At 37.7% G+C, this 14,352-nt stretch overlaps 1 long non-coding RNA gene across 1 annotated transcript in view; it reads left to right on the forward strand.

Moving 5' to 3' along the window:
• LOC150001697 (uncharacterized) overlaps window positions 1-14,022 on the forward strand; it is a 93,721-nt gene extending 79,699 nt beyond the window's left edge. The window contains exon 3 of the long non-coding RNA XR_016512940.1: window positions 13,800-14,022. This is a non-coding gene — a long non-coding RNA (uncharacterized LOC150001697). The remainder of the gene's footprint in view (window positions 1-13,799) is intronic.
• Window positions 14,023-14,352: the final 330 nt, after the last annotated feature.

The following is a 14,352-nucleotide window of genomic DNA, read 5'->3' on the forward strand; positions in this document are numbered from 1 at the left end:
TTGTGAATTTTCTGTTCTTGTTCATTGCCCAGGTATTTCCCCATAGTTCTTAAGTGTTACATATTTAAAGATTTAATACTTTATATTTATGATATAGTATATGATATCATGATATGATATATGATAGAAAAACCAGAATGAAAATATAAAGAAATATAATGAAATGTTATTTGCTGGTTCTGAAATTTTGCTGCATTGTTTATTCTAGGTCTATATAAGAAAATGGTGGCAAAGTTTTCATTAATAACTGAAATTTAGAAAGGCTCCAAAGCTTAAATTAAGTTTTGCTCTTCCAACTAACCTTTTGATCAAACAGGTTCCAATGCTGTTCCCCTGCCCCGTCTGCCCTCTGGTGGAGGTGCTGAAGAGCAGGCCAGGAGATCAGACAAGCCATAAAGAGGAGTAGTACAAAAAGACTTAAGGTTTGCCTAAATGGCAAGCCGACCCCCAAATAATTAACGAGCCAGGTTTGGCTTAACAAACCCTTGTTCCTTGTTCTTTCTAACATTAAATGGGGTCGACAGAATTTACCATAGTTCTATTATTCTCAAGCTAGTACCTTTCCATGGGTATGACTTGCCATCTTTTGGTCTTGCTCACCTGATTATTTTTGCACAGGAAAAAAAATTTTCCCATAATTCTGTATCTGGAAAAGAACACAGGTTGGTATAGTATAAAGAGCAATGGACTGGGAAGAGAGGATTCTTTTCCCAGTTCTGGTACTTGCTAATTAGTTGGGTGGCCTTGGATAATTTCCTTAATCACTCTGAGCCTGGGTTTCTTCATCTGCAAATTAATAACAGTGATATTAATAGGTCTATTGTGAAGCTCAAATGAGATAATGGTAGTGAAATATTTTGTAAACAATAAACCTCTACAGATCTAGGGCAGCAATTTTCAACCTTTTTCATCCCATGGGACACATAAACTAAACTACTAAAATTCTGCAGCACACCAAAAATGTATTTTTTGCTGATTTGATTTAAAAAATAGGTACAATTTTGATTCATTCACTCCAGATGGCTGTTGTCATTTTTTAACTTGTGCCTGTGACTAAATAGTCAGGTATTGCATGTTTTAAAAATTCTTACAGCACACTAACTAAAAATAGCTGATCTAGTTTAATATTAATACAGAATTGACAACTCTTTCTGAATCAGTATTTAACTTGTCAGTTGCCTTTGTATTTTAAAATAGAAATAATCAGTATATCCTTTTAATCTTTAGCAAATAAACAGAGCCTTTGGTCTTAGAGCCACAGAAAAAGCAAATTACATGTCCTGATGTGACTCAAATCTCTATGTGTACTGTCTAGATTTCACTTTCATTTTTGTTTTAATTATAGCACTGAAAGAGTAGAAGGTTTAAAATAGTACCTTTCAGAACTAGTCATTATTTAGTAACTCTCCATTTCAAAAATATCGCTCATGTCTTTATAATAAATTATCTGTTTTTTTATTGTTACCTTGGCCTAAATATAAATTTATTGACATGATAATGACAATGATTTTTAGTCTTTTTTTAAAAACATTTTCTATATGCTGTAATAACTTAGAAGATTTAATTATTTAAACACATTAAATGTTTAAGTTTAAATGTTTAAATTAAATTGCACATACATTTTGTTATGTGTGGCTGAACATAAATGTGAAAACACATGGAATTATATAACCAGAACAGTTGAGAGTTCTGTGTTCCTTACCCTAGTATATTCACAATCTTTACCCCTGCCTCCCATCTCTAGTACGATGTACTAGAAGAAAAACAAAAAAAAAGTAGCTATCTGAAAAGAGATAAAACTATCAAATGTATCTGGTCCAAGTCACCATTATTCTTGCCTAGATATTGACAATAGCCACTTATCTGGTTTTCCTATTACCATCTGTCTGTTCTTGAAAGAACAGCCAGAATGATTCTGTTAAAACTCAAGACAGAAAATGTCACTTACATACTCAGAAACTTCCAATGGTCTTTACTTCTTAGTCTTCTTTTCCTGCTCACCCCCTTACTCCCTCAGTCTAGCCACACAGCCTCCCTGACCAGGTCCACTAAAGCCTTGCCCTGGAATGTACTTCCCTCAGATATCAGCATGAGTGGCTTCCTCACCTCCCTCAGGTCTATTCATCATTCCAGTGGTATCTTCCCAGTCACCTCTTTTAAAATTACAGCTCCAAAACGACCCTTATATTCCTTCCTTCCATATTATTTATCTTTTGTTTATTATCTATCTCCCTCTCTGGAATGTGAGCCCCAGAAGGGCAAAGGGTTTTGTCTGTTTTGTGAATGACTGTATCCTCAACATCCAGAAGAGTGGCTGCTTGGCTCAGAGTAAGTGCTCAGTAAATGTTTGCTAAATGAATTAATGAATGAAAGGATGAATAAAACAAGGATAAGTCATTGTCTTATATGATTTGCAACACTGTAAAAATTACAAAATTTTCATCATAATTTTTCAAAGAGCCACAACACTTTCGTTATCGTCTAGTGATGAGACCTATTTCTATAACATTCAAGGTATTAGTGTTCTCTTCTTCCACCCTCTCCTCCAAATATTTTGGTCATTCTATGTCTTGAGAATTAAGATCTCTATTAATTCATCACTCTCCTGTTTAGTGTGAGTATAATTGTGTACACCACTACTAGTTTGACATGAAAGGAGGAAAGAATTGAATAATGATGAAACATCTGTCCTTTGCTTTTTGACACTTATAATCTTCTGATGATCTTAGTATTGACCACCCATTATCTGACTTCTCTTTCTCTCCTGTTTCCAAAATGTAGGTATTATTAAAAAGATCTTGTTTGTATTTCTTCTCTTACTCTGCATGCTCTTGTGGCTTCTATTACCTACTTTTCTTAGATTACTTTCAAATTTGTAAACCCAATCCTGACATTTCTTATTGACTCCCAGTTCTACACTTCCCAGGCTGAGCATATCCATCTAGCCATCTTTCAAGTTCTTTATTTATTTATTTATTTTTTGAGTTCAGTTGAGTTTATTCACTATTAGTTTGGTATTTTAGTAAATCAAACCATTTTTAAAAACAGAAGAAATTATTGAAATCTTGACACTATCACAGGAACAGCAGAGGTGATTGGAATAACCTGAGAAGACTTAAAAGCTGAAAGACAGAGGAATGGTGGCAAAGGAGGATTTATCTTAATATAATGAAAATAATGGGTTTATGGAATAGAAGTCCTGCATTCCAGATCTTGATATACTACTAACTTACTATGTAATTCCTTAAGGGTCTTCTGAAAGTAAAACTTGAGATACCAGCTTAGGAAATTAATTTGGGAAGAGTAAGTCAGTTAACCTATTAGAAAGGCAGTTTCAGCCCCTTTTAAAAGGAAGGTCTTGGATAATTACATGATCTCTAAGCTATCTTCCAGTTCTAAAATTCTGTTATACGAGGGGCACCCTTCATATGACTGGCAGACAGTTCCCATCTGCTTCTTGATTTGGTAGGATGGCTTACGTAGCCTTGTTTTTGGTCTAACACAATTTAGATGAATCCTATGATACTATCAGGGCAACAACTGGCAGAGGAGAGAATCTGCAAAAATACCCAATGACTTCTTCAGTTAGGAGAGTTTCCTAAAGTTAGCAGCTGATAAAACGTAAATATGTTGGTCCTTTATGCATCTGTGTTTCTTCTTTTTTTCTCTTCCTAGATATCTCAGGTTTCTGATCACCATTTACCATCTCTCCCTCGGTTTTATTTATATTCTCCTTTTCCCTCAAGGTAAGAGTTTCTACAACCTAGGTTGCAGGTTAAATCCCTGGTCAGGCGTGTACAGGAGAAATCCAATTGATTTTTCTCTCTCACATCAATGTTTATCTCTCTCTTCCTCCCTTCTTCTCTTTCCTTTCATACCCTTTTCCTCAGTCTCCTTTGTTTCTTGTGACATAGAATCTCATTTGTCTGCTGTGCGTCCTTTTCCTCTTGCTCTCAGTTTATGAACACACTGGCTTCATCTTTTGATGGCAGGTGGAAAACTTGTCAAAATCCCAAAAACAGTGGAATTACCAAATTTAAAAATGATGAAACACTGCACAGATCATCTCTTAAAGGATATACAAAAAACTGATAACTCTCAATCTTTGAGAAATGTTTGACTAGAGGACAGCTATTAGAGGCAAACCTTATGCTGTGTTTTTGCACATGTGTGTATATAATCTTGAATGACTTAAAAAATTATGTTTATGTATTTTAAAGTCATGATTACTAACAATGATGCCTATTAACAAAGACTTCTTGGTATTTTGTAGCTTGTGTGTGGCAGATGGTGCTCAGAGCCTTCGTCTCTGGTTGCATCTTAGCTTTGGCTTTCCTAGGAAAAGCTAGTTGATGGGAGGACATCTCAGTATCTGACTAGTAAAACACACCACCACTTATTTTTGTAAATATGGCCAAAGGATGCCATAGTCCATCATTCCACTTTCTAAATATTCTAAATGTTAGGTTTACACAGTAGTACCAACTCAACATCCACAGAGTATTCAATTTTGTGAATGCCACATCTAACTCGAGTAAATCAGTTCCTTGTAATAATTGTGTTAACATTTTATTCTGAGAACTTCCTCAGGAATATAGGCCACATTTTCAGTGTTGTTCATTTAAAAATATTTGACAAGGGGGAATGGACTATTAATTTAAAATAATCCTTTTATTTTTATTTAAGTTACTATTCTTGACAGTACATTTTATTTAAATAACTAATCAGCTACTCTCTTTCCCAGAGACCTATTTTAATTTTAACAAGTGATGATGTTGCAGTATTTAGGTTTGTTGGTTTGTCATGTGCCGATTGTAAACAGGTACATTTTTATTCCTTCACAGAAGGGCTTTCCATATGCAATCTGTCCAGATGAGCACCACTTCTTTATAACTTCATATGTTGGACTTCCAGTTATTTCTCGAACTTCTGGTTATTGCTGGTTTTGCAGTAGTTGTATTCCTTCTTAGTTGTGGAGGGAGATGGAGCATGTCAATCTAGGCCTCCATCTTGGCCGGAAGTCTCCTGTGTTTGTTTGCTTCTGTGTCCCAGGCAGAGCTGTCGCTCCTACTATGTTGTAAGGGGCGGAGCCTTAGGTATTCGTCAGTAACGGGTGACCTGGTTCACCACATTGTGGCGCTATATGTGGGGCAGGGGTCTGAGAAGGAACCATGCCACTTGCCCAGCACTCACCCTTTTCTAGGCACTTCTCCCACTTCTGCACCGGACTGGCGCCCCTCCAGCTGCTGCCCTGGCCATCGTTCCCAGAGTGGGTGAGTCTGCGAATGTTCTAGGTCCATGGGGGCCCTTTAAGCAAGCGGACTCTGTTGAGACACTGGCAGTTTCTGCCTCTGTCTCAACCCCCACTGGTTTGCACAGTCAAAAGCAATGAGGCTTGATTTTCTCCGGAGCTGGGACAGTGAGCTGCTCTGGTGAGGACCTGGGAACGCTCCCTGGGTGTCCTTCCTGACTTTTTAAAACATGTAACTGCACTTTCCGCCGGCCTGCTGCTGTTGCCACTGCTGCCACCACCACACCGTGTCCTCTCCACCTGGGCTCCACCCCTCCTACCTGTCTGGATGAGTATTTCTTTTTTATATCCTTGTTTGCAGGACTTCCATGCACTTTGATTTTCTGGAACTTCTGGTTGTTTCTAGTTTTGAGGTAGTTGTATTCCTTTTTAGTTGTGGAGGGAGGCGCAGCGTGTCTGTCTACGCCTCCATCTTGGCTGGAAGTATCTCAAGTTCTTAAACCTCATATGTTTAAAACCAAATTTATGTTTTTTCATTTAAACTTGATCCTGTTTTAGTAATCCATTTCTGTTAATGATCCTGTTTTCTTTCAAGTTTGGAAATGTTTCCAATGTTCATGACTTTTTTCATATTATCAATTGTCAAGGCTTGCTGCTTATTCTTCTAGCATATCTTTTGATTAATCTTCTTCTTTGCCGTCAGAAGATTGAGAATGAGGCCTGAGGTTCTGCATTTCTGATATGCTTCTGAGTCAAGCTGATGTTGCTGGTCTGTTGACCACACCTTGAGTAGCAAGAGCCTATTCTAGGCTAACAGTGGCCACCTGAACCTAGTCTTCCACATCCTGTTCCATGGCCATCTCTATGAAAACTCAATTCTCTTTCAAAATAGAGACCTGATATTGCCCAATCTTGCTTTAAATGAGAATAGGTCTTCTCTATGTCATAGAAGATTTGGAAAGTTTATAGTCAGGAGATAGAAAATTCTGATTAGCCATAATGGTCAATTCACAAGTAATCATTAACACTTTAATGTATATTCTTTTGGTCACTTTTTTCTTTGCATTTAAATATATATTCAGATTATATCTGTATTTTTAAACCACAAAGAGATCACTTGTGTCTTTCTTTTGTTTCAACACACTTCGCTAAGTGTGTTGAATCCTCTGTTTATCAAGTAGGTTCTGCCCTGTCTATGTGATAAAAACTCACTGCCTGTTTTCTCAACCTCCCTCACATCTGGGAACTGGGGACCTGGTGCAGCCAAGCAGGTGTATCCTCTCTAGACTTTGATTCAGGAGCTGGTGACTCAAAGCAGCAGGAATGACGCAGAATCCATTCTGGCCAGGGGACATACGATGGCAGCTGCATCCGGTTTCCAGTGGCAGCAGAGACAGCTGTTCCATGGCAGTGTGCAGTGTCTAGCATCTGAGGACTTTGCAGTACAAACCTTGGGATCAGTGCTTGGAAGCTGCAGTGGTGACTTCACAGAACCAGCTCTGTGGAATGTTTCCGGCATAGTTCTTGCCCAGTGTTTTGTCTTCCCACCTTTACTTCTTAAATTCACTTAAAAGTTGACTTAATTTACTGTTAAAAATTCTAACAGTATGTAACTTAGTGCTTACTATCTAAGATATGTGTCCGGCAAATTTCAGAGTGCTTTATGTATATTACCTCGTTTGATTATTACAACCCTATATATGCATACTGGTATTATCATCATTTTATAGATGTTAAAACTGAGTTACAGAGGAGTTAGATTATTCGATCATGGTCACGTGACTGTAAATGATAGCTCTGAAATTTAAATCTAGTCAGTCTGATATAGTTCTTAAGAACCTTTACTGACACACGTACTGTTTTATAACCTAATTTTTTTCTTATACCAAAATTTCATGAGCATATTCATCTAAATATTTCAAGTAGCTATACAATATTTACTTATAAAGGTAATTCATAATTTATTTAACCAACTTGATATTATGGACATTAAGAACATTCTGGTTCTGGCTGGTGTGGCTCAGTGGATTGAGTGCTGGCCTGTGAACCAAAGGGTTTCTGCTTCGATTCCAAGTCAAGGCACATGTCTGGGTTGTGGGTCAGGCCCCCAGTATGGAACAAGCAAGAGGCAACAGATCGATGTATCTCTCATACATCAATGTTTCTCTTGCTCTCTTTTTCCTCCCTTCCCCTCACTCTAAATAAATAAATAAAATGTTTTAACAAAAAAGAGTATCCTGGTGGCTAAACTTAAAAAAAAAAAAAAAAACAAAAAACGACTGTTTCCTTGGAATTAGTTCCTAGAAGAAAAGTGCTTGGTCAAAGGGTATTCAGATGCCTTCCAGAAAGATTTTTCCAGTTTAAGCACCCATAAATATACTAGAGCAGCCTGCTTTCCTGATTTCCTTATTAGTATTGATTATTATCATTAAATTTTTTTGTTAAACTGAAAAAAATTTTTTTTAACCTAAAGTTCTTTAGACATTTAAAAACATATGTATTGGACATTTGTCAAAAGTTTTTTTGTGAATTGACTTCTCTATCAGCTATGGGATAGAGTTGAAACTCAGGAGGCAATGCAAAGCTCTTCCTACTCATCCCAACTACTTTTCTAACTAATTCACCTACAAATCCTAAACATTCATCCTCCTCACCATGTTAATTAATTTCTATAAGATTGAACCATATGAATGTGCTATTTTTGCAGGCCAAAAAATAGTTGACTATAGGCAATTTCATAGGGTTACCCCCATCTCTCCCAAGATATCCAGACAACTCTGGCCTCTTCTTTCCTTCTTGTTCCTTAAGAAAGTCTGTGCTCAGGATTTTGCCCTTTGTAAGAGGGCTTCTCTAACCAGGGAACTGGTTCAATTTCAAGATCCAAAGATGTAGAAGATCTGTTTGAGATTTTTCAGATGGAGAGTGGAATGTTATAATAAAAAAGACTGATAATAACAACTACTGGCAAGAATGTGAAGAAATTAGAATCTTCATCCCATTCCCACACTGTTGGCAGGAATGGAAAATGGTACAACCACTTTGGAAAAAAGTCTGGCAGTTCTTCAAATACTTAAACATAAAATTACCATAGAATTCAGCAATTCCACTCCTAGGTATATACCCAAGAGAAGAGAAAACATGTTTCCACAAGAGTTTATTTGTGAATGTTCATTGCAACATTATTCATAATAGCCAAAGAGTAGAATGTCTACTAGCTGATAAATGGATAAATGAGTGCACCATGTCCATGGAAGGGAATATTATTTAGCAATTAAAAGGAACGAAGTGTTGATATATACTACAACATGGATGAACCTTGAAAACATGCTAAGTGAAAGAAACCAGTCACCAAAAAACCCCAGATTATTGTTTGAGTTTATTTATATGAAATGTCCAGATAGGCAAATCTATAGAGACAGAAAGTTAGATTAGTGGTGCCTACAGTAATGCTTTCTTTTTGATTTAATAAAAATGTTCTAAAATTTATTGTGGTGATGGATATTCTAAAAGCCATTGAATTATACATGTTAAATTGGCGAATTATACAGTATGTGAATTATATGTCAACAAAGCTGTGAAAAAGAAAAAAGTTTTTGTTTTTGTTTTTTTTTTCATTTAATTTTCTCTCCTAGTACTTTCTCTGATGAGCTGGACATTCCCATGCCTAATTTCAGACTTGCTTTGCCCTTTAATTCTGCTTGATAGTGTCTGGGTCTGAGGCTTCTTCTCTTTTTGGTTTTGCCATTCTTGAAGATATAAACTTTATTATTCACACTGCTGAAGATGGTTTACCACCGTACCAACTGGGTCACCATTGCAGCCAGTGGGAAAAGTAAAAAGGGAAGCAGAAGGCCTTATGAAGCCTGACATGGTTGTTAGAAAGGTAAATAAAAGAGAAAGAAACCTGACCGTGTCCAGTATGGTTTAAGAATAGATTTGAGAATTTAAACTCTCCCTTAGGCAATGCTATGTTTTTCTAGGAAAGAATGGTCACTCTCTAGGAGGCCCCCATCCATCCTGTTTCTCTCCTTAAGAAGATGCCCTGGTGTAAATGGAAGAGAGATGTGGTTTATGTGTCCTCATTGATGAGGGATGAATTGGGGAGATTTGAGCAGGCATCAGACATAGAGCTGATCTTTTTCTAGAGCACTACATGAAAATCAGGGACAAGGAATTCCTTTGCCTTTGGGATTACTTTCATTTATTCAAGACAGTACTTATTCTGTTGAGCTAGTCACCAATTTTAACACTTTGCTCATGTTATGTTTAAAAAATAAATAAATTTAAGGAAACCATTTTAAAATTTAAAAAAAAAAATGTGGTTCTCATTGGACCACAGCATCAGCATCACCTGGGAATTTGTGGGAAATGCAAATTATTGAGTTCTACCCGGATCTACTGCATCAGAAATTCTATGGGTAAAGCTAAGCAACTGTTTTAACAACGTTTCAGGTGATTTTAGGCATGTTAAGGTTTGAGAACCACAGACTTAATGCAATTTACTGAAATGGGAAATTAGAATACATATTTGACTCATCTTTTCTCCTGGTCTCTCTTTCTCTCTCTCTTTCTCTCTCTCTCTCTCTCTCTCTCTCTCTCTCTCTCTCTCTCTCTCTCTCTCTATATATATATATATATATATATATATCCACAATCCCCTGAGACTAAAAGGAGTAAGCTTTTCTTTTACTTTCCCTAATGTAATATCCTATTTCTATAAAGCATCAACTTTGATATCAACATCACATAACAAATAAGCAAACAGACAATAAGCAAAACCTATGTGAATTGGAATTGGCCCTTTGGAGCTGCTTGTGGAGAGGAGAGGGAATTTGTAACATAGCATGAATTGCTGCATGATTCTGTTATGAATGACAGGAACTGAGTTTTACTTTTGCTTTTATGATGTACTTAATTTCCAGCCCCTGCCCCTGAACTGGCCATGATGTGGGTCCTATTCTCACAGCAGTAAGAGAAGAACACATTATTTTTCAAAGTATTATTGTGTTACCCAGTTACACTTATTTGCTTTTGCCAGGAGTCTACACTTAATCTTGATGAGAATGATGAAGACTGGCTGCCTGCTCTGATATGCTCCACAGAATGAAATAGTACTGGGCAACAAAAACAGAAATAGTCAATCATGGAGAATGTCTAATTCTAGCTGTTTCTATCCCAGCACCCTCAGTAAAGTACATAGTTTCCCCTGATTATAAAATAGAGATAATGTTCTGATTGCAACATTGCATGAAAAGGCATTTATTTTTATTCCTTCCTCTGTGTTGGAATAGTAATTTGTCTTGATTCCCAATGTAAGTTAGAATTTATACTGTCTGAATAGAAAAGATTTCAGTTTTCATTCAGTTAACAATAGTATGTTTCCATGGGAGTTGCCTAGTAAACAAAAAATGTGTGGAATGTTAAACTTTATAATTATTTAAAAGAAATAACTCTAGCCCTGGCCTGTGTGGCTTAGCAGGTTGGAACGTTGTCCAGTAACCAAAGGCTTCTAGGTTTGATGCCCAGTCGGACACATGCCTAGGTTGTGGTCTGATCCGTGGTCTGGGTGGGTACAGGAGGCAACCAGTTGATGTTTCTCTCACACATCAACATTTCTCTCTATCTTCCTGTCTTTCTAAAAGCAATTTAAAATAATTGAGGGGGGAAAAAAAGAACTCTAAATATGCTACATTAATATGATTATAAATTGGAAGTTGTCACTTTTGTGTATGGGTAATTTATATAGAAACAGGCATGATTCTTGCCTCCACCTCACCCATTTTCCATATCTGACCTTTTGAATAATCATTTTTAAAATGTAAGTTGCCTCACTCCCCTCTGTTTGGACTTTCCATTGTATTCAGAGTTATCTTCAATCTCCAGGGCTCTACAGGCGCTGCCCTTGCATTCTTTCCCAGTGTCAGCTCAGGCTTTCCCCCCTTGCTTGTATTGGCTTTCTTTCCATTTCTTGAAGGAATCAAATTGTTTTCTATTCCAGAGCTTTGGGGCATCCCCTTTGCCAGCACTGTCCTTTCTCTAAAGCTTCACGAGCTAAATTTTCACTTATTCTTTTTTTTTAATTTAAAATACGTTTTATTGATTATGCTGTTACAATTGTCCCCATTTCTTTTCCCTCTGCTCCCCTCCACCCAGTGACCCTCCCTCCAGTTGCCCCCCACCTTAGTCCATGCCCATTGGTTGTGCATATAGTTCTTCTCAACTTCTTCCTGTCTACTCCATTCCCTCCTACTATGCTTCTTAATTCCTGAATCATCTCCCTCCCTTTTCCCCCTTCCCCCTCTCTGCTGACCTCCCCTCAATATGTTCCACATACCTATATTTCTTTTTCCACTCTCATTGCCTACTTAGTTTGCTTTTGTTTTGATTCCATAGCTTCTGTTGTTGGTTGTTGTGATACAGTTTTCATTTTACTGTTCATAGTTTTGATCCTCCTTCTTCTAAACAACTCCCTTTAACAACTCATATAACAGTGGTTTGGATCTGATGAACTCCTTCAGTTTTACTTTGTCCTGGAACCACTTTCTCTGCCCTTCTATTTTGAATGACAGCTTCGCTGGATAGAGTAATCGTGATTGTATGTTTTTGCTTTTTATTGCTTTGAATATTTCTTGCCAGTCCTTTTTTGCCTGCAGGATCTCCTTTGAGAAGTCAGCTGATAGTCTAATTGGGACCCCTTTGTACGTAATTCTCTTCTTCTCGCTTGCTGCTTTTAAGATTCTCTCTTTATCTTTAATTTTTGACATTTTGATTATAATGTGTCTTGGTGTGGTTCTCCCTGGTCCAGTTTATTTGGAACTCTCTGTGCTTCCTGGACCTATAAGTCTATTCCTTTCCCCAAGTTAGGGGAGTTCTGCTTCATTATTTTTTCGCATATGTTTTCAATTTCTAGTTGTTCGTCTTTACCTTCTAGCAACCCTATAATTTGGCTGTTCATTTGTTTATAGCTGTCCCATAGGTTTCTGAGCCACGCCTCATATTCCTTACTTTTCGTTTCCTCTTTCTGCCCTGGTTGACTGTTTGTTTCTTCCCTATGTTTCGATTTGTTGATTTGATCCCTGGTTTTCCTTTCCTCACCACTTGTCTCGTATGTGTTTTTGTTCATTTCAGCATGACTAGCCTTCATTCCTGCCCCATCTTGTTCAATACCTTTTGTTAATACTGTAAACTGCCTTATGACTATAGCTCTGAACTAAGCCTCAGAAAGATTATCTATTTGTTCATTGGTAAATTCATGTATTTGCTTTTCGGTCAGCTTCATGGTTGGTATTTCAATCATGATTCCTGCCATCCTGACAGTTTTGTGTTTACTTTTGCTTCCTGGTCAGGGCTGTCACACCTCCTATGCTAACGGGGGCAGAGCCCCATGCACTCATCACTACTGGGTGACCCTTCTCGCCACACTATGGTGCTTTGTGTGTGGGGTGGGGTCCAAGATGGATTCCTGCCATTACTCTCTGCTGAGAGACCAGGAGCCTCCTCCTCCGTCCCGGTACCCTCTGGGCCTCACAGTCTGAGGCAATGGGGGTCTGCCTTACCTGGAGTTGGAATCATGAGCTGATGGGTTTAGTCTGCAGCCGGGGGTGGTCCCCAGGCGCTTTTCTCTTCCCCTTCAATATGGGCGTCTGTGCTTACTGCGGTCCGTTGCTGCAGCTGCTGCCACCAGCACAGCTTGACCTCTGAGCCCCGGCTTTGCTCCTCCCACCCGTCCAGATGAACACCACTTGTTTATAACATCATACATTGGACTTCCATGTAGCTTTATTTTCTGGAACTTCTGATTATTTCTGGTTTTGCAGTAGTTGTAGTCCTTCTTAGTTGTGGAGGGAGACAGAGTGTGTCAGTCTGAGCCTCCATCTTGGCTGGAAGTTCATATAATCTCACTTATTCTTAATTCACAGTGAAAAGTCTCTTCCTCAGAAAAGCTTAGTGTGAATTTAGGAGTTTTTCTTACTAATCCTGATTGTCACAGTTTATATTATGTATTAATTTTGTGTTTATTATTTATTGTCTAAATTAGATTATAAAGCTCTAACATCAGAGATCACATCCATTTTGTTTACCTCCCTATAATCAGTGCCTAGCATAGTGCATAGTACGTAGTAGGTATTCAATAAATATTTGATGACTGGATTACCAAATATCTCTTGGCAAAATGGACACTGTGGTTTGATATATATGTGATGAATTATAACTTATAATTTTAACATTACAATATATTGCATGTGATTGTTTACAAATGAGTTGAATTCCCAAATTTTCAAACTGGTTATTTGCTACTCAGATTACATTTCTTCATAGAAAAACTGTCTTTTTTGGTCCCGGCCTGTGCCTGCTGAAAATAAAAATTACAGATCTGCAAACTGACTCCCATCCATATATTAACATCCTTAGACATGGATTTACAACTCAAGATTCCTAGTTTACAGCTTCCACATAATTTTTAAAGATTCTTTTTGTGAATTTAAGTTAGAAATGATGTTTTAAAAAGATGATTTTTAGTTTTTTTCTTTCCCAATATCTCTTTCAGGATCTGAATGTTTGAAGAGGAACATTGCTGTAAAGTTGTGCTCAGCATAAGGGGATGCCTTAGTGCTGGAAAAAGGAAAGCTTCCAATTATAGTTTGGATGAGGTCTGTCAGCACACTGTGGTAACTTCTAGTGCAGAAATGTGTGTGTATATGTGGGTCTAGGGTCGAGGAGAGGGAGATCCTGTTTGGAGGAGGGGAATGACCCTGGAATCAGTCCCTTGTACACTAGAGTGTTCCTTGCTGTTTAGTCACAGTGGCAGCTGTTCAGCCCCAATGATTGTTGGAATGCTAGCTCTCAAAGACCTCATCAACAGCACCCAAGTGGCCACCCACAAGTGCAGATATATTTCTTAAAGGGTCCAATATTAGTAGGGCATTATAAGAACTATTATTTATTGCTGTTCTCTCTCCTTGAGGCCTCAGATCATATTCAAGTTTGCTTTCAAGCTCCCAGACCTAGAGAAGCATATTAAGTGGATAAAAATTTTCTGTCCAGAACAGGAATTTCCACTACAACACCCTGACAGGTGTTCCTCCAGCCTTTGTTTGAAC

This window comes from Furipterus horrens, unplaced genomic scaffold (genome assembly GCF_987537825.1).
Source record: "Furipterus horrens unplaced genomic scaffold, mFurHor1.1.pri manual_scaffold_9, whole genome shotgun sequence".
NCBI classification, from domain to species: Eukaryota; Metazoa; Chordata; class Mammalia; order Chiroptera; family Furipteridae; genus Furipterus; species Furipterus horrens.